Source organism: Puma concolor, chromosome C1, assembly GCF_028749965.1.
Source record: "Puma concolor isolate L17-30 chromosome C1, mPumCon1.1.hap2, whole genome shotgun sequence".
NCBI classification, from domain to species: domain Eukaryota; kingdom Metazoa; phylum Chordata; class Mammalia; order Carnivora; family Felidae; genus Puma; species Puma concolor.
Genome location: NC_141674.1, coordinates 125,576,498 through 125,597,842, shown reverse-complemented (window position 1 = coordinate 125,597,842; position 21,345 = coordinate 125,576,498). Strand labels below are relative to the sequence as shown.

The 21,345-nt window shown below is 40.5% G+C and overlaps 1 protein-coding gene across 7 annotated transcripts in view; it reads left to right on the top strand.

Annotated features, from left to right (window-relative positions):
* Positions 1-21,345, top strand: part of NCKAP5 (NCK associated protein 5) — a 993,237-nt gene that overhangs the window by 258,221 nt on the left and 713,671 nt on the right. The window contains exon 1 of one of the 7 annotated variants that reach the window (XM_086718455.1): positions 19,306-20,402. The exons of the other annotated variants lie outside the window; for them this stretch is intronic. The gene's annotated coding sequence lies outside the window, so the exon portion shown is untranslated. Of the gene's footprint in view, positions 1-19,305; positions 20,403-21,345 lie in introns of those variants that run through there. 7 annotated transcript variants of the gene reach the window in all.

The window sequence follows — 21,345 nt, the reverse complement described above, 5'->3', positions numbered from 1 at the left end:
TCAGGTCATGATCTCACGGGTTTGTGGGATTGAGCCCCACATTGGGCTCCATGATGACTGTGTGGAGCCTGCTTGGGATTCTGTCTCTCTGCCCCTCTCCCTGCTAAAATAAATAAACATTAAAAAACTTTTTAAAATGAAATCTGTAACAAAACTTTAATTCCTCATATTGCTTTTCATGCTATTGTGCTTTTGCTATACCTTGCTCAATTTGGGGGTTCTACTTCAATAGTTCAGTGGGACAGGGAGCCCAAATGCCCATTCTCCCCCAGTCATGGTCAGAATGTTGACAAAACCAAAGCCAGTCTCTTAACTCATTCAATTCAGAGCACTCAAGGTAACAGGTAACGTAGATCAAGCAGCCCCCCCCCCCCCCCCCCCCCCCGGCCACCTGAGTGTGCAGAGCAAGCTGGTTCCCCGGGGGAGGCCCGTGCAGGACAGTCACTAGCTCAGGTCTGCCAGGGGGCGGGGGTCTCCCCTCTCCACACACCCTGCCCAGCTCCAGGGCTCCCATGGGAGCTCAGTGATGGAATACACTGGATAAGCAATTTCATTTTCTTACCCTCTGACAGGAACACAAGGATGAACTGAAATGACAGGAACCCTCTTTGTTCCATTTTATTCAGAGGGGACTTTGAGGCTGGTGGAAATGGGATGAAAGAGTCCTAGGAGGATCACAGGGACTGTGCCCTGAGTGGGGATGTTTGAGAGGACAGCATGTGGCATAGGAGGAGGCAGGAAGGGCCATGCTGACAAAACCAGTTTGCACCCCCCACTTTTAAAGCTAACGTCAGCCTAGAGTTCTTAGAATTACATCAATATATGGACTTTCCTGAAAATCTAATACATTTCACATGGATGTGAAATATAGTCGTTTTGAACCAAGAGGCTTGTGTTAAATGCTAGACGTTCAGATATTTAAAAACTCAATAAAACATTGGCGGCTAGACGAAATACTTTTAGTGACGCATATAAGAAATAACTCATAATGCCATGTGGTCGTATGTATCCGCCACAGGCCATTTACTTTACTCTTATGAGGTACTGGCTAAAGTAAATTTAATTAAATCAATTTCTGTATTTTTTTGAATGCTGTGAAAATACCAATTGTCGCTAATAATCAGTGATGCATGGCATTTTAATTATCCATTACTCACTTTCTTTACAAAACAAATGGCTTAACCCTAATGAACTTAGTGTTACGTTATTTGTTTTAGACATTAATTTTTACAGACCCACTTTATTAGTGAAAACCTAGGACTTTCTTAGCTCTCTGAAGCATAATTGACAAATCACATCACTAGCTGGTTTTTGTGATATGATTTTTTTTAAAAAAAATTTATGTTTATTTATTTTTGAGAGAGAGAAAGAGAGAAGGAAAGAAAGGGAGAGAGAGAGAAGCCAGAGTGTGAGCAGGGGAGGGACAGAGAGAAAGGGAGACACAGAATGTGAAGCAGGCTCCGGGCTCTGAGTTGTCAGCATAGAGCCTGATGCGGGGCTAGAATGCACAAACCATGAAACCATGGCCTGAGCTGAAGTTGGATGCTGAATCGACTGATTCACCCAGGCGCCCCATGATTTTATTTTCAAAACTGTTCAAAGATAAGTAGTACGCCATCTTAGGTTTGGAGATCTTCCTCCATTGGCATATACAACATAACTCTGGCCAATTACTAACACAACTAAGATAATCTTTTGGTCCCTCACAACTCACTAGAAATTCTTAGAGAAATATGGCCAGATGAGTAAATAAGGATGTTTCTTTTTTTTTTTTTTCAACGTTTTTTTTTATTTATTTTTTTTGGGATAGAGAGAGACAGAGCATGAACGGGGGAGGGGCAGAGAGAGAGGGAGACACAGAATCGGAAACAGGCTCCAGGCTCCGAGCCACCAGCCCAGAGCCCGACGCGGGGCTCGAACTCACGGACCGCGAGATCGTGACCTGGCTGAAGTCGGATGCTTAACCGGCTGCGCCACCCAGGTGCCCCAGGATGTGTTTCCACCAAAGAGCTGTGTCTTATATTCTACATTGCTACTAATTTACCGTCCTGGGTGACCTCCAGTTATTCTCTCATCTTGCATCAGCCATATCTCTACAACCTAAAGAGAAATGAGTTTTTGCACCAGTTACCAAAGCTAGCATCCTAATCCAAGCCCCTACTTTCCATCCAATCTCCTTTCTCATCTCTTCCCCACCTCTGGATGACCACTCAGGGCCTTAATTCTCATGAGGCCTTTCTGAATGGATCTGCTTTCAGTATCACCAGAAGGCTTGAATGTACATGGTGCCAGTCAGGCTTGAACAACACTGCAAGTTGAATCCACCTTCTTTGGCACTGGGGCCTTCTGAACACCCAGGGTTTCTGCCTTTTCCTCTATCCATCTACCAGAAGTAACCTCCTGGATTGAATCCTAACTAAAATGCTCCAGATTATTAATTTGAAAGACAAAAATCTTTAACGCATCCCTGATGAAACTATATGGGTTGTGACGGAGGCTGACAGTATGGCCCCCCTGGAAGGCATAAGGGATTTCACAGTCTCCTTCCTTGAGCTGACTTGAGAGGTCATGGAAGGCAGGTTTGGAAGCCACGAGTAGATTAGACTAGTGCATTTGGTCCAAGAGAAGGTGTAGGAAGAGAGGAGCTCAGAGAGGTAAGTAAGAGCCTTCCTTGCAATGCCCAAGTGTTTGATATAATTTTCCCTATGGACAATGGAAGCCAGTGAAGGTGAAAAGCAAGGAAGAGGTTTCCATAAGAGCCCAGGTAGAACTCTGACTTGAAAATCAGGGTGGAGGGAATACACCAGTTACCATGAGTCTAACCAAAGAAATGCTAACCCAGACCTTCAGAGCTGCGCTATCTCTTCTATGAGAAATGTCTGCTGTTACTTCTCATTTGGCCTGGCTGATGCCTTTACCACTTAGTTACCCTCCCCCATTTTAATTGTGACTTACTAATAAAAATTTTCCTGTTCTTCTGTCTTCCTGTCTTAGTCCCACTTCTAAATTCTCCTCGTTCTGGCCTATCTCCTCCTGCAAAAAAGTCTGGAACTTATTGCTGCTCTACACCTGCACTTAGCTCACATTCCAGATTCCTTTGGTTCACTGTTATCTTACCAAGTGCCCCATATACATAACCGCACTAACTGCCTTTCCTCTCATTAGGCACCTATGTCAGCAGATGTATACCAAAGTTTACGATGTGCCTGGATCACAAAAACTGGAAGTCTCCTCTATGGGATGCAATGGTCCAAGGGTGTCACCTTCCAGATCAGAGATCCCCCTGGTGATATTTGCATTTTACTGGGAGACAATGGATTGCAACTCTAATAGTGACGTATCATGCATTAGTGAACACGATAGCATGGATAGTTCTGGTGTTTTGGCCTTATTTGTGGCACAGATTTGGGGATTTTATCTGTAAATTAGCATTTCTTTTAGGTTCCTTGAGAACATGGTCCTATTAGTTCAAATGAGGATAGACTATCATTTTCTTTATTTAAAAAATGCTAAAATCGTCATTGTGGAAACGATGAGTAGATATTCAACAATTGATTGTGTAATACTATTTAACAATCTGTCCAGAATTGTTCTGGGTACTACCAGGACCACACATAATATAAATTCCCAGGGATAATTACTATGCATATTTTTACCTGGTTGAGGTCATGATGCAGCTAGGTATTCTGATTCTATCACTTAATATGATAGAATTATTTCATAATTATTTTCTGTGATTAAAATATATTCATAGACATTATTTTCAACAATTGCAGAATATGCTATAATATATATGGCCAGTTGTTCTCTGTAGACATTTAAATCTCTTAACTTTGAACAGGGCTACTTTGTATTTAAATTGCTAACTGTATTGCCATAGGATGTGTACATAGCCCTAAATTAACTAATGGGATTGTTATTAGTCAAATAACCCCAAACCAATTTCAAATATGTATTTTAATATACATGCAGTATTCTACCGGGGTTGCCCAATTTTAAGATGTCAGATGTTTTAATCTCTGAATATGTTTTACAGATTTTGTCAATATGGATTATGTTGAAACCAGTTATTTTGAGTTTAATTTTTAGTCTTAAATTACAGAATGACTCAGAATCACTAGATAATGCACTGAAGGTGAGATATCTCCTAAAGCTCCCAGGCATTGTATTCTGAATTTAATTAATTTAGAAATTAGCCAATTTACTTATATACCTGTCCCCATAGTAGAGTAAATGCACTTTAATAGAGAGATAAGACCTCTTTCTCCTCCCAGCACAGTGCCTGACACATAGTAGGAATTCAGTTGAACTACATATTAATTCTGATACCAAAAGCATGGCTCTCATTAATGTTGTACTTTCTACTGGCTTCATTCAGTTCTTATTTTGCAGAATATATTAAAACTAGAGGGAGTTGGGTCTTTTCTTATGGGTTATAGCTTTCATTCAATTGTTGTGGCAGCTGACAACATTAAGCCAGAAAGTGCATAAATATGTAAACACCATTGCCGTTTAAAACCATTTTGTGATTTTTTAAAACTAAACAGCACTCAGAAATAAACTTTATCTTGGCTTCTGATTTTATTAATGTTTTATTCCAATATACTTATTTTTAATAATTCTAGGGGTTATATTGGCAAAAATATCAGCATTTTGTATGATTCACAAGTTTAATGAAAAGCAAATGAAAAATAAAGAGATCTCATTTAATCATTATATTAGTTTCCTGGAGCTGCTGTACATTTGGCTTAAAACGACACAAATTTTGGCCTTGCAATTCTGGAGGCCAGACATCTGAAATCAACAAGGGTCCCCTCCCTCTGAAGGCCACAGGGAGACTCCTTCCTTGCCCCTTGAAGTTCTCGTGGCTCTGGCCCTTCTTTGGCTGATGGCTGCTATCCTCCAGTCTCTGCCTTCTTCTTCATCTGGTCTCCTCCTCCCTTCTCTTCTCTCTGTATCTGTCTTCTGAGTATCTCTTATTATGATGTTTGCCTTTAGATTTATGGCCCTCCACATCATATGGGATGATCACATCTGGAGATCCTTAACCTAACTATATCCACAAAGACTCTTTCTCCAAAGGAGATCACATTCACAGATTCCAGGGTTCAGATATGGGTGTATTTTTGGGGGGACTACAATTCAACCCACTCTAACCATTGTCCCATACCATTACACCTCAAATATTCCTCCACTGACAACTGGAAGCTGGATTTTGAGAGACCGGAAATTACAATCTGCATGAATATCAAACTATTTTATGCATGACTCCGTAAAAGAAAAGGATGAATAAATTCAAGATGGAAAAAGGGTGGTGGGGGGGGGGGAGTGGAGGGCAGAGAAGATACTTAAAACCAAAAGTAATTTAGAAATATTTAAGAATACTGAGTAAGGAAGATTGAAATTAAAAATGGAAAGACTTCTGTTTGCCAAAAATATGTTTTTGCAGACATATAGTATTACAGACCTGCTTTATATATTTATGTAGCAATTTAATAGGAGCCAAAAATGTGGTCAATATCAATGGAACTTTTCTGTTTTAAATTGGCATGACTTTATGTGTAAACTGACCGGTTTTCACAGTTACTTAAGCGTATTTAAATTGGGAGAACTACTGAGATCCCTAAATCCCCGCTTTTTTCATTAATTTTGATACACAAAAGTCTATCTGTACTGTGCTATGTGGTCAGAAATGGAGCCCACACCAGTTACTTGAAAATGTGATGAAGGAATCAAGTTAGTTCTCCTACATATATTTCTAAATATTAGTGAAGTTTTCACACTGTCCCTTTTAATAATCTGCAGAAAGTGTTGTTATTGAAGGGGATTTCTCTTCATTGGAAATGTTGGGGAGGCATTAAAGCCTCATATAAAATGCTGAAAAAAACATCCTGAAGTGGACTTCCCTAGTTTGAATTCTTGCTATGAATATGTGCAGAATCTTAAGAGAGCTCTCCTCTCTCTGCTGCTTACTGCCCCTCCATCACCTCCCCCCCAACCCTTCCTCTGGCTCCATAATGATAGCTGGTCTTTTAATCTTAGGGCCAATGAGTCATTCTTTAACTGTGCAGTAAAAACCCTGGATCTTTTCTGGCTGCAGAAACCATAACCTGGTTCTCTCCTTCTCCCTCAGGGACATCTCCCCTTGAACTGTCCTTCACTGCCCCCCTCAGACTTTATCCTCCTGTGCCTGGCATTCCTGGAGTTCTTGTTACAAAGCTGTGATTATAAGGAGCATAAACTCACTGAGGCTAGCTGGAATAAAGAGTGAGGGCATTTTGTGGCCAGGCTCTGGGGCTCCCTCTGGAAGGAAATGCACTTGGCAGGAATTGACCCTGGGATTCAGGAAGCGCTCAGTTAGCTGGAAGGTGGTCTCAGTGTTAATACTCCTCTGATCGTCTGTATCTGTTTCTTTATATCTACTTGGCTCCTTCTTTCTCAAATTTTTCGTTTTCTTCATTACACTTTGAAAAGTGGCCTCTGTGGCAGAATCTTGGTTTATGTGACTTTTGATACCATTACCTGTGATGGCAGCTCCCAGCCCAACTCCATGTTACGCATTCTCACACTGTGCCTCCCGATGTTTTTTATTGGCTGACTGTGAATCAGGTGTTTAAAACTTGTTCCCTCCCATCTGCCCCATGGTGTTCTGCACTGCTCCTGCTGGGGGAGTTGTTAAGCTTGAGGGGCTTCCCTCTCTCCATTCTGCTTTTCACAAACCTCCATGCACTGTGCTTTGCTCTCAATCACTCCCACACATTTTTCTCCAATTACGTTGGTGTTGATATATCAGATGATTTTGCTATCCACCCCTGCAAATTTATTATTGTGACTTTTTTTATATTCTGCACCTACAGTATGCATTTGTTTAAAACAAACTCTTTTTCTTCTTTTTTAAATTCTTTTTAATATATTTTTTCTTTAACATTTATTCGCTTTTTGAGGACAGAGTGCAAGCAGGACAGGAACAGAGAGAGAGGGAGACACAGAATCTGAAGCAGGCTCCAGACTCTGAGCTGTCAGCACAGAGCCCAATGCAGGGCTTGAACTCACGAACCATGAGATGAGCCGAAGTCAGACGCTTAACTGACTGAGCCACCCAGGTGCCCCTCTTCTACTTCTTATGCTCATTAAGTTTTAGAATCTATGGTTCAGAGTGATTCCATCTATTGACCTAATTGGTCAGATTGCTATTTTGTACTGAGACAATAAAAAACCTTCCTTTGGGGTGCCTTGGTGGCCCACTCAGTTGAGTGTCTGATTCTTGATTTTGGCCCAGGTCATGGTCCTGGGGTTGTGGGACTGAGCCCTGTGCTGGGCTCCACGCAGAGCATGGAGCCTGCTTCTCCCTCTCTGCCCTTCTGCCCACAACCCCTTCTCTCTCAAACAAACAAAAAATAAATTAAAAAAAAAATCTCTCTTTGATATGTTAAAATGTACCAAATCAAGGTCTTTATCACATACCAGTATGCCAGATTTCTACCACATGCTACCTTCCATCAGTTGTTCCCCAGAAAGTTCAGTTGTGAAGACAGTTGTCAGTTCTGCAGGGATCAGATTTCTGCTGCTCTGTGGGGACCAGAAAGTGGAAAATTTGCCAAAAAGAACTTATATTTTAGCTCCTTCATCTCTCTGGTGAGCACCACTGATGGGCAGCAGACTCACCGCTCCCGCAGGACACCCTCCTGACTAAAATCGTCCTCCAGCAGCTGACACTAAGGTGGAAGCCGACCCTGATACGGGACTCTTCAGAAGATTCTCTCCAGTTCAGTTCCTCACAATGACGGGTGCTAAAGATGGCACCGGGCTCTTTTCCTCTAGCTTCAATCTTCTTGCCTGAGAATAGCCTGAATGAGTTACATGGAAGCATTACCAGCAGCAAGGACAAAGTTAGCCCAGGCATTGCCTTATACAAATTTTAGAAATCATCCCTTGTTGTACAGATTACAAATTTTTTATAATTTACACATTTATAGTAGAACAAGATTTTGCAACTATCTGCTAGAGAATTGTCATAATAAGTATAAAAATTGACAGTGGTTATGTTGAGGCACTCTTGTGCAGTCTACAACCTGCCTGATATTACCTAGCAGCCCCAGGGCACTTTATTACTTAATCCCCAGAAATGCACCAATGGTTTTTCTGTAAGCAGATTTAGATAATAAGGATAGAGGTGTTACCAGTGGGAGAGTGTGCATTGTATGAATGGAGGTCTGGGTCCTTGGATTCCCCACGAGAAGATTTATGTGGGGTTCCATGCTCAGAATAGAGATAGAAGGAAATGACAAACACAAAGCAGTTTATTAAAGCAAAAGTACACTCTCAAGGTGGGATAGAGGAGGAGGTTCCTAGGTGGAACCAGCCCCTAGGTTGTTTTGGAATTGGCTGGGTCTTTCTGGGTTGGGAGGAGCTATAATGAAGAGTGGGGTAGTCTCTAATGGAGGCTGCTTCCAATCATTTGGGGGCCTCCTCCCACAGGTTGCAAGGGGGAGTTTTTGTATCAGGTTTGTATCAGAACTGTCAGGTCAAGGTAGCCTTTCTCCATGGGGTTGCTGTACCTGCCATGAAAATTCATTATAATGAGTTTAGGGGATACCTGACAGGTGGAAGAGAAGAGCACGTGTTCTGCACCTGTGGCTCTTGATCTGTCAGCCACAGGTCAGGATGTTGTACCCCCACGTCTTTGATATGTAGTTTATTCATCACCCTGTCTGCCTCCAGCTCGGGTCTCGATCATTCCCCTTCAAGGACATGGGATTCTACCTCAGGGCATTCCTTTCACTGCTCATGTCTGGCTTCTGCCTAACAGAGGCAACAATAATACCCCAGTAGACAGTGCACTTAAAAACAGAGGTGCCCTTAACAATTTCACTAAATTCCCATTGAATTACATAGAGAAGGTAGTCAATAAAAAGACTATCTTTGGAACATGTTTTCATATATCACTGAATACACTGTTCTTCCATTCCAAGAGTTTGTAATCAAAGAATCAGAAAAACTCAAATATAAAAAGGCAAACAGAAAGGATTACTTTGGATTGCTTTCTATACAGTTGGGTGAACCACCATAAATAAAAACCTTTATTATAGGAAAAGGGGTATTTGGAGTCTCAGAGGTAAACAAAGAGAGTTGAGAGATTTTTTTTGAAACTATTTTTAAGAGGTTTCATTTTTCACAAGGAAATAAATAAGTTTGATTTTGTTGTCTTATGTTTATTGAAAGAGTGGTCTGACTTGGCAGGTTATTTTAGCTGGGTGTAAACGGTTGTCAGTGATCTGTAATGTGCAAGGTTTGTCATTACTTCTTTTTTTATTTTTTATTTTTTTTTTTTAATTTTTTTTTCCAATGTTTTTTATTTATTTTCGGGACAGAGAGAGACAGAGCATGAACGGGGGAGGAGCAGAGAGAGAGGGAGACACAGAATGGGAAACAGGCTCCAGGCTCTGAGCCATCAGCCCAGAGCCCGACCCGGGGCTCGAACTCACGGACCGCGAGATCGTGACCTGGCTGAAGTCGGACGCTTAACCGACTGCGCCACCCAGGCGCCCCTGTCATTACTTCTTTATAGAAGTTGCTTTCCCTGCTTCTTCTTCACATTATTCTTGCATGATAGGGATTTTCTGTCTGTCTCACGTGGTAGGGAAGCTCAGAGCATGTGACAGGGCAGAATTTCAAGCTAAGTCCTTTTAACTACAAGCCTGTGTCTTTCCCATTATTAGACACAGCTGAATAATGATAATGGTAAAGTTGTTACTGTGTGTTATGGATTGGATAGTGTCCCCTAAAAATTCATAGTATTTAAAAGAATTTCTACTTACTTACATTATTAGATTGAAGTTATAACTCAGCACTCTAGAATGTGACCTTGTGTGGAAACAGGGTCTTACACAAGTAGTCAATTTAAAATGAGGTCATTAGGATGGGCCCTAATCCAGTATGAGTGGTGTCCTTATAAAAAAAAAAAAAAAAGAGGAATGTGGACAGACACACACGGGGAGAACTCCATGTGAAGATAAAGGCAGAGATGTGGTAATGCATCTACAGGCCAAAGAATGCCAAAGATGTCAGCAAACCACTGCAAGCTGGGAGAAAGACATGGGACACATTCTCCCCCACAGCCCTCAGAGGGGACTAGTGCTGCCCACACCTTGATCTCTGACTTCTGACCTCCACAACTGTGAGAAAGCACTTTCTGTTGTTTAAGCCACTAGTTTGTAGTACTTTGTTTCTGCCATTCTAGCAAGCTAATACACCATGTATCTTAACTCACATGCTTAGAAGCCAAGGATAAATATCCTGAAACCCATGTTGGGTGTCTGCATACAATGTGAGATGCATTTGGGCTCCACTGTGGGTTTGGAAAAGGAAACCATCAGCCTGGGATAAGCAAATCTTATTCAGTGAAAACCAGCTTGGCTTAGCTCAGCGGGGAGACCCTGAGGCCAGGTCTCCCTGGCAAGTGCCTGAAAAACTGAAAAAGCCCTTATGATGTTGTTCATTTAGCTGGGGTTTCGCTTTATGCCTAATAATTTTGTTTCTCCCTTTTACTGGAATAGACAAAGTTCACTGAACTTTATGTACTTTGATTAAACTCCAACTTGGATATTTACAACCTTCCTCAGCTTGCTGACCTCGCTGGCCCTGTCTGTTGGATTTTTCATGTCTTGGTAATTCAGTTATTCCTCCATGATACACTCACAGCCAATGAATGGGGAAGGTGAAAGAGAAAGAAAACGGGGAGGGGGTAGGCTTAGGAAAATGGTGTGCTGAGTAGGGGGATAATTTATCTTTGTTATGTATGTGGCAGTTTGGGTCTTCAGGAGAATAGAAGATGTGTGGATGAACACAGGATTCTTTTCCTGGAAACTAACAGAAGTGACTACACAATGATCTGATAATTCTATGAATCTCCTTGAAATATTTATACACACAACTTAAATAATGACTAGATGCTCAGTCTCTCTCCTGCATGTTAACCACAAGGCCAAATGGTAATCAATACCTTTCAATGCAAAGGGCTTATTGATCTTATCTGTTCTGACCCAAACAAGGCTTGGGTATTTTCAAGGTAATATTCAGCCCCAGCTACTATATCTATATGAAAGGAAGGGTCCTCCTCATAGTGTTGAAGGGTGTTTCTGTGAATAAAAGTTTGTGGTCGACCTTGAGTTAGTTACATAATTCTTCCAGTTCATCCATCTCTCTCAGGAGGACAGAGCATGCTCTTCACACCCCAGCCTGGGTACCCTCCACACCCCTTTCAAAAGCTTTAATATTTGAGCCTGAACTGTTGGTTCCTGAAGTAAGAAATGCCCTTCCTAGCTGAACTAATACACTGTCTAAATTATTAACTGGTTTCTCATAGCTGATAATAACAGTACCAACAGCAGTGACAGCAATAGCAGCCAACATATCGGCAGGCATACTGCTAAGTATTCATTTCTCTCATTTAGCATTTCAAGTGGAATAGTAGGAATGGTGCCTCCTATCATCTCAAGACCAGGTAAATAAATCTACCTTTTAAATATTTCTGTTCCAGGCTCTGGGTTAGGCGTTTTCACATGTGATTTAAAGCTTTGATCCTATCTTCCTGGGCTTAACTTTGAGGCTGACGATTCATAATTTTTTGGTCTGCTTTCTCCTCACACCTTTCTGGTGACGTTTTTGATGAATCGAGTTGCCTTTCCCCTTATGTGATCTAATTTTGTTATGTGTTTTCTGAGCTTCCTCCCCCCAGATTCTTATTAATTGGATTCCCTTGCCAGGTTTGAATAATCATTTACAAATCTTATATTAAGGAATTGTAATATCTCATGTTCCTTTTGCCATACAAAAACTCTTTGGCGTAAGTACTATAATCCCAACTTTAGTCTTTAAATCATTACAGTGCGTACGTTCTTCTGGCATTGAGGTCCCTTGACATGCAGCTCCCTCTCCCTGTTGCCCTCATCCCCACACCCACCACCTCCTCCATCAGACTAGTGCATGTCCATTCTTAGCTCTTGTCTTGGATGCTCCATTTCTCAGAATTTCCCTGACCCCTGTGTCTGAACTGGGGGACCTTGACAGATGTTCCCGTGTACTTGGCCTACCCTGGCCCAATCTCACTATTTTGTAATTGTGTATTTACTGTGTGAACACCTGTCATAAACAATTCACAGGCAAGCACTGGATTTAGTTCACTAGTGCCTCATACAGTGTCTGAATTCTAAAACTCAAGTCCAAATATTTGTTGAAAATGTGAGTAAAAGAGGCATGTCTTCATCCTCACATTTACCCAATTGTGTGATTGCTTGTGTGAATCACCCATTATACAGAGGGCATCTCTCCAAAGAAGGCAGAGACCTTTCTAACTTGCCTTTGTGTGCTGAGTGCCCAGTACAAGACCTGGTCACAAATACATGATAAATGAAGGAATAAGCAAATGGAGACCTAAAGCCCTGATAAGAATCTCAGACATCTTTCACCATGATTCTTGGTAGTCCGAGCTCAAAAGGAAGGATAATCTGTGATGTTTGGCTTACTTCTTGGTTTCTTCCTACCCTTAATGATTTTTGGATAATGCACAGAAATTTTACTTCTCAATATTTATAGCATCAAGGTTCTTAGTAGTCCTTTGTTTAGTTCCATGGATAGGAAGATGACTTAAAAAAAAATCCCCATGATAGGAAAGATGAGTAAATTGTCTGTTAGTTTCTATTTGTTCCAGAAAATTCCTGAAACAGGTGGTAGAACTAATATTTTTATGATACTGAATCCTGCTGGCTTTATCTATCCGTGTATCTGTGATGCTGCGCTAACTCAATGTGAAAGATGAATATAATTTATGTGTGGTTATAAACAGCAGCAGCTCCCTGGATACTCCAGGTCCATTTTATAGAGTCGAAACATGCTTGGTTTTTGTTTGTAATTAAAACTGCAGGAATTTTTTATTAACTATTGCTCACAGTTCAGTGGTTCCCTGAATATTCCTGGGCCTCTGGTGATGACTGCTAGGCAGGTGCAGATGAATGTGAAATGATGTGCATATTTAAGCACATTTTTGATAACTGAAAGCTTCCGTGTGCTCAACTAAACTACAAACAACTTGGAATGAAGCAGTGGAACCAACAAATTCTCAAAATGCTGCTAGATGTAGGATTTTGACAGGGTCAAACTGAGTTTATTACTCAGGGCTTGAATCACTAATAAAATAAGCTTATTTGTAATTCCTCCTCAGGAAAGCTCTACTCTACTCATTCACATATTTGGTATACCATCCAAAAGTCTAGTTTCCAAAAAGCACTCATTGACTTGAATGCGGGACCAGGTCAGTCAATATCACTCAATTCGGCTGACCAGCCTCAATATTTGTCTGATTGTGTAACTTGGTTTCCATATGGAGATGACTGTAGACTCCATCCTCTGCTGGGAACTTTTTCTGCAAAACATTTAAATTATGAAAAGCACCAAGGCAGTTTTAAGCTCTGTTGCTTCCCAAGAGTGTCATTTTACATCAATCGTATAATTTAGTAGTATATATGATCCCTCTATATTCCTGGAAAATTATAGTGAGGTAGATTTAAATGGTCTTATTTGTATTTGAGTGTAATGGGCTTTGGGGTTACATTTTTAAAGTTAGAGAGCAAAGAAACTATGTCTGAAATTTGATAAATGAACATAAAAGTTAAAATAATATTTTTAAAAATTTTAAGCTTCTTAAGGGTGGGAAGTTTTCATTCATTTCATAAGTAGCTACTGAGTACTTGAGACATACTAGCCATTATGCTACATTTTGAAAATATAAAGAAAAAATAACAAAAACAGTAATAATACAGTTGTAGTTACTGTAGTTACGGAGTTCACCATGTAACTGGGCAGATCGAAACAAAGATAGGTTATTATACCATTAAAAAAATAGTGGTATATTGTTTGAGATATGCACTTAATATAAGGGCAATATAATTAACCAAAGAGTGTAGGGGTAGGTGGTGCTGAATTTTGCACACTGAGGTGACTGAATGGAATGTTGGGGGTGGGAGTGAGAAAGATCCCTGCTGAAAAATGGAAGCTGTACACCATTTTGTGTTGTAATAGCCTTAATTGTGGGTTAGTAATCCATGCTAGTAGTGGCTGGAGAGTTGTGTAGGATCAGATCTTGGAGGCCATTGTATGCCAGGTTAAGGACCTTACATTTTACTTAGGAATGAAGGAAAACCAGTGGCATGAGTCAATTTTCCCTTTAGACTACTTACTCTGGTGATTCTGCTGAAGATGGGACTGTAGCTAGCAAAATATGGGCAGGGATACCCATCAGTAGCCAGAATTAGGGCATTGGGCACTGACAGTGTGGACGAACACAATGTTTTGGAGACAACACCAAAGTTACGTGAGGGGTGGGAGTGCAGGAGAGAGGGACAGGAAGCAAGACTCTCAGGTTTAAACTTGGATGATGGGACCACCAACTAAGAGGATGTAGGAAGAAGAGTGAGTTCAGGGGGAAGTCAGAACCTTTTCTTGACATGCTGAATTTGACTTGTCCATAGGTCACTCAAATCAACAGGTCCAATATGTAGTTAGATATCCTAGTCTGAATATCAGGGTGAGTGTCTGGACTAAATATTTAGAGCTCTCAGGAAGTAGAAGGTAGTTGGCATCATGATAAAGGCAGAGAGCTGTCACAGGTGAGGAGTAGGGAGTACAGGTAAGAAGAACATGGAGACTGAGGATAGAAATATTCAGAACATCAACATCAAAGAGGGATACATCTATATATCTAGCCATTCTCAGTGTCTAACAAAATGATACCTATGGAGTTTTCAATAAGCAAAAATGAATAAATTATTGATAAATAAGTTCTGAGTATGTGAATGAAAGTTAAAAGGTATAATTAGGTAAACAAATTGTAAGGTAGAGGTTTTCACCCCTGAGTATATGAGTGGAATCACTGAAAGGCCTACAAAATTATCAGTGACCACACTTCATTCCCCAGAGTACTGACCTAATTGTTCTAGTGTGGGGCCTAGACATAGGTGCATGCACGTGTGTGTGTATTTTTACATCTGTAAGTGACTCCGACATGCAGCCAGCGTGTAGAACTAATGCTTTAGAGGAAATAAGAAGTCATTTGGGAAGGGCAAGGAGGAGATGGAAGTCCTGACTGGGAAATGGAAAAGTAGCCAAGAAAAAAACAAGGAGTGTTGTAGTTTTGGAAAATGGGATAATTACAGTTAGAAAGAACATATTCCATAAGAAAGAAGGCAAAAATTTTGAGGAAAACTGGGGAGCTGGATTAAAAGGAGGAACTAGTATGGAAATAGGCCCATGTTCCTCGATGCATCAGGCCATGTAGATGTAGCTTTATGTCCTCTTTGATATGCATATAATAGGTACTTTAAACCAGAAAGTCAAGGACCTAGTCATGACTGACTAGAACCCACAACATTTCCAGGGACTAAATTAGTCTCCAGTTGTAAAGTAGAAGACATTGGAAGCAGTCTTCCCCATCGTGGGTCCTGAAGGGTACCAAACGTGGTCTTTTCCTATAAGATATTGGTATGTGTACAGGTGTGTGTACAGATGCAGGGATTGACAGCAGGGGGGCAGGTTGCCAGGAATTGCACACAGGGCACCTAATTTCTTTTCATATTTTTAGTAATAGACAAGTGTCACCATGTGAACAGTAGCTACCATTCTTAGTGAGGGAATTTGTTGGAGATAAGGTTAAAGGTGTCTTTGCTGAGGATTTGATTGAGATGCTTCCAGTATTTTCCAAATAGGGGAACTGTTCTAATCAAAGCATAATTTAGGTGACCTGAAAGCTGTACTGCAATTCAGGTTGTTAACTGAATTAACTGAACGTTAATTACAGTTTCAAGATTCTCTTGTTGCAGAACAAGTCCCTAGACGTTCTCTGTAAAAGAAAAGTAATTTTGTATGATACACATTTAGTTCATTGTTCAACATTAGAGTTCTTTGGAAAATGAGAACACACAGAGAGAGAGAGAGAGAGAGAGAGAGAGAGAGAGAGAGAGAGAACCCGAGCAAGTGAACATGAGGGTCAGTGGGGTTGGGAGAGAGAGAGAGAGCCACATGAATGTATGAGCAAGCGCAAAAGCATACATTCCAATTGTTTCGACTCTCTAGAAAACACTTTGGTCCACTTGGCTGTGGCATACTTCAGAAATATGTGGATTACTCAGTATAGTTAATTATCAGTTTTGAATATTAGAAACTGCCTTAAGACTATGGTATAGAGCAGGAACACCTTGTGTTCTCTGTTGACCTTCCATGATGAGTCTCTCACAAGTACCAGAGCATTAGGATCTGCCCCCTGGTATGTTCTTTTGCTGACAGTTCTCAGGTTCATTGTTATCCCATGCCTGAGACTAACTTGGGTGCTTACATACTTGGCATTTCTGCCTCACATTGTGAGGCTAATACCTGAAAGGGAGAATCAGTCTGAGATGACAGGATATAGGATGTCATGGCAGTGATGTCTGAACCCAGAGAAATGGCTTCTCTTGGAGCTTAGGATAGATACTGCTCTCAGGCACAGGCCATTTGCAGAAGAATTATGATGATAAGCTTTATGAATGACTGATATAGCTAAGAAGCTGTTTTTCCTCAGAAATCCTAGAATTCCTGACTCTCATACATGCCTGGAAGCTGCAAATGATTATTGGTTGCTTCATGAGCAGTAGTATGAGCTAAAACACCAAGCCTTCACTCATTCATTCATTCACTCAGTATTTGCTGGATGTCTACTATGTGTCAGTGTCTGATTAGACACTGAGGATGAAACAGTGAGCAGAATGGATCTGTTTTCATGGAGTCTGCAGACAACTGAGAACAGGTTGGTGGGTGAGGAGACTAATGAATATATAATTGTAAACTCATGTAAGTCCTCCCAAGGAAGCAAATACTTACCCATGAGAATATATTGTAGAGGAGTGACCTACACTGGGGAGTCTAAAAAGGTTTCTTTGAGGAAGTGAGCCTGGAACTGATGTGTGAAGGATGGAAAATAAAGAGGAGGTAGCATGTATAAAGACCCTGTGGTAAAAGAAGTAATGAAGAGCCAGGAAACTGAGAGACCAGTGTATTGGAGTGCAGAAAGTTGGGGGAAAATTTAGGGGCAAGGCAAGAAAGATGGAGGGGGTCAGATTCTGCAAAGACTTGAGCGTCTTCTTAAAACCTATGAGAAGGTATTGAATGGTTTTAAGTGGAGGAGAGTGTCACAGAATTTTGATTTGAAAAAATCACTCTGGCCATTAAATGGTGAACAGACTGGGGAGAAGAGCATAGTAAGTAAGAGAAGACCAGCTAATGAGCTGCTGTGGAATTTTAGGCAAGAGAAGGCAGCATTCAAGGATACCCAAGTAATGGGGGACATAGAAGGGTCTAATTCCCAAAATATCTAGGGATAAAATTTATGGCGTTGTTGATTGGATTTAGGTTGGGGAAAGGGAGGAACCAGGAACGACCCCTAGTCTTCCATCAGGCATAACTGTATAAATAGTGGTTTCTTTGAGAGAGAACTACCTGGAAGAGTGGGACTAGGTTTGTTGTTGCTGCTTTGGCACAGGTACACAGTGCCAACCATGAGTTTGTTTTGGACGTCTTTAGTCTGAGTATCGTTGGGAGACCTAAGAACAGATGTTCTGCAAATATAGCCTCAAAGCTGACCTGTGAAATTCCTTCCTGGTGCCCTTTCCTACAAGACTTCCAGAAGTAGCTGTGCAGTGCCCCCTGGTGGAACTTGCCATTTTGTAGCTTATATCTACTCCACCTGATGGCTGAGGATGGGCTTGTACTACCAAGAACAGTGTACCATTACATGAATTTGGTTCATCCCTAGACTAGAGGATGATATTGTCCTCTATCTCCAAATCTGTATGCATATTATGCCCAGTTCATCCTACCAGTGGCTCTTGTGGTTTTTGGAACTCTTTGATACAGTGGGAGAATTCTTGGTTAGACAGAACAATTCCCAGTTGGACTCTGCCATAACTAGCTGTGTGACTTGGCCAGTGTGATTTCTCTAGGTCAATATTTCCTCCTGTGTAATGGAAACAGCTGAGCTAGATGGTCTCTAAGAGTCCTTCTGGGTCTAGAATATCATTGATTCTAATTGCTAATCTTTATCTTCTGTAATCAAACAGTTTGGAGAATGAAGATAAGTATGTTTTAGATGCAGAGGATAATCTTTGGCCAGTTTGTAATCTCATTTGGTTTGTTTACACAGGGGGACCTTAAATTACAGATCCTTCATTTACCATTCCTTAATCAGGCTATTATCATTTCTAGCAATTTTTAAATATAGATAAATATTTCCTCATAAATGCTAATATTGATTCATGGGCCATGGTTAACTATGGTACTCTGTTGAGGATTCTGATGCACCATCTTGGCTGGAAGGATAAAGTGCCATGATTGATTGGTAATGTCTGTCATTGGTGTGGAATGGGGAATGGTATCATGTTAAGTGCCATGCCTTGTTGTCCCAGTTCTGGGATTTGGTATTTGTTTGTCCTGACAATGCATGAGCACTGTTTAGTGGCTAAGAAAGTAATTGCAGGATTGTACTTTTCACAGAGTGGTTTTGGAGCAGGAGTTTTCCACTATCTTTTATTGTGTTAAGTTCTAATGTCATTTCCAACAATTTTGTGGAATAATAAGAGATGGATGACTATGTGTCTAGTTCATTTTGTTTATCGGTTAATACTGTTTAGTGTTCCTGCAGAAAATATAAAATGCCTACTTTTCTGTTTTTAAAAGGACAATATAATGGAAATAAATATGTCCTTCTTTGTGGATTGAGAATCATGCAGCAACTCAGGGTTAATATTCTGTACTAGTGCTTGTCAACATTCATGTACATATCTATGAGCTGGGGATTTTGTTAAAATTCAGATTCCTGGAGTCTACCCCCAGAGTTTCTGATTCAGTGGGTCTGCGTGGGGCCAGAGATTCTGACAGACTGCTTGTCCGAGGCCACACATAAAATAGCAAATGTCTAAACAGCACTCATAATTGCATACAAAGATGGAGGTAGATAAGTTAGAGGAACTGAATGTTTGGTAGTTAGCCATACCTTCAAACTGATTTCTTTTGACAAACAGTACTGCTCCCTAAATTCTCGGTATGAATTATAAGACTTGCTTCTTTTTCCTAAGAGTATAATGCAGTAAAAAATACCAGTTGATTGAGGTCTTTGGTTAATTGCATTCTGGACAATTAATGTTTTATTGAGCTCCTAGAATGCTCAATATGTACCATAAAATGTAGTTACTTAATTGTAGTTTTCCTTTTAAATTTGTAATTGTTTTGTTTAACTATAAAAAATGATACTTACTCATTGTTAGAAATTCCGACAATGCAGAAATACATAAAATAGAAGGTGAAATAGTACCCTCTCCAAGTCCTAGCCCTCACTTTAATAACATCATTAATCAGTGTGAACAGTTTGGACTTTTCCTGTGCTTGTGTAAATCTTGTCTGTCTATATAAACATAAACAACAGCATAAACAACAGATAAAGATTTTAGAGGGAAAAACAAACATAGGTTTTTTCCTTTCTAAAAGTGGGAATTGGGTTTTAAGTCCTACAGGATGAGATTCAAAGGAGCCCAAAGCGAGATTTCCTCTCTCCTTTCTCTTCCATATTTCTGTTCTTTGCTTTTTGACACTTATAATATTGAAACATATTTCCAAATAAGTGCATAAACCGTTTGCTTGCCAGTGTTTTAGTTGTGTTCAGCTGGTTCCCTCCATCTGACTGTAAATCACAATTTTTATTCTTTTATGTCTTACAAAATACCTTACACAGAGACAGGTTTGAGATGCCTGGTAAATACAGGCCTCATGAATTTTACAGACCTTTGAGCTGTCCTGATATCACAATGGATTGTTTCTTCATATCTGGGATACAGCACTAATAATGCTTGTTCATCTATCCTATACGTATTTATTGAGCACCAACTATGGGCCAGGTAGTGAACATCTATCCACATGTTCCAGACACTAGGGTTATAAAGGAGAATAAATGAGAAGGCCACTGTCCCTGCCCTGACAACCACGTAAAGATAAAGAGCCTGGGGTGCTTTACTAGAATTTTACTGTGGAAATATAAAACCTGGTATTTTGTAGGTTTTTAAGAAGAGAAGGAGAGAATCCTGGTAACTTTCCTCCTTCGTTTGACAAGAAAGAATGAGGCCATCACTGGCCTTGAGATTTCTTCCCCAGCATTGGCCAGAATCCAGTTTGGTGAAATACATCTGGAGGTCAGATGCAGGGTGGGGCAGTCTGGAGAATAATTCTCTCTCTCTGAGTGCTTCAAAGGACATGCAAGGGCAAGACTAAGAAGTTGTTGTTATATTGAATCCAGAGAGATACACATATCGGGATTTACAGGAATAGCGGTAAGCTTTATTAATTTATTTGTTAGGGCGATGGAGTGTGAAATAATGTTTTTTGACCAATGCAAGGGTGGAATATGAATTCATTCTGCAGATTCAACAAGGTTATATGTAAACCCTATTTTGCATTAGACACCTTTGACATATTATGTAAATAGAGTTCTCTTTATACAGAACTACAATTATCTACGAGGCAGCTCTTAATAGCATGGTTACTTATCTGGACATTGAGAGCACCAGGATTTATTCTTCTGTGGCATAAGTTACTTTGTTATTCGGATTTCTTATATAGCCCATTTATTGAAATAATTAGAAACAAATTACTCACACCCGCATTGGTAGGATAAGCTCCTTAGCAAATCACCACTGCACAGTCATTCCAGACAGGGCTTCTGAAAAAATACCCTTACAAACTTTTATCAGGAGGCGTGAAGACTATATAGGTTTTAAATTTAATACTTGATAATCTTCTGACAACCGTTGAGCCGCACTTAATGAGCTTAGGCTCTCTGCAATTAAGATGTTCTGAATCGGGGTGAGATAGAATGGAGTGAGGTTTTGTTCTTTTCAATTAATTTCCTCGGTGGCACACACGCTGCTTTCCTCTGATACCCTTTCCCGGCTGTGGGCCTCTCCCTGTGCCGGGACGAGGAGGCCTGGGGAGGAAGGTCGGCCAGGTTAATTACACCTGCCACTCTTGGGGCCCCAGCCCCAAGCTGTGATTTGTATGCTCTGGAGGGAAGACACCCCTTCCGGTCTGACTTTATGCAATTGGATGCAAAAATTGGCAGATGGGAGCTAAGAAGTTGGATTCAGATTCCCCAAACTGGTTATTCTGTGAAAATTTGGAAGTTTACATAAGAATTCAGATAGGTTTGTGTCTGAAATTGATCTGAAAAGCAGAAGAAAACCTCTCCGAGTGTATCATTTTGATACTAACATTAGA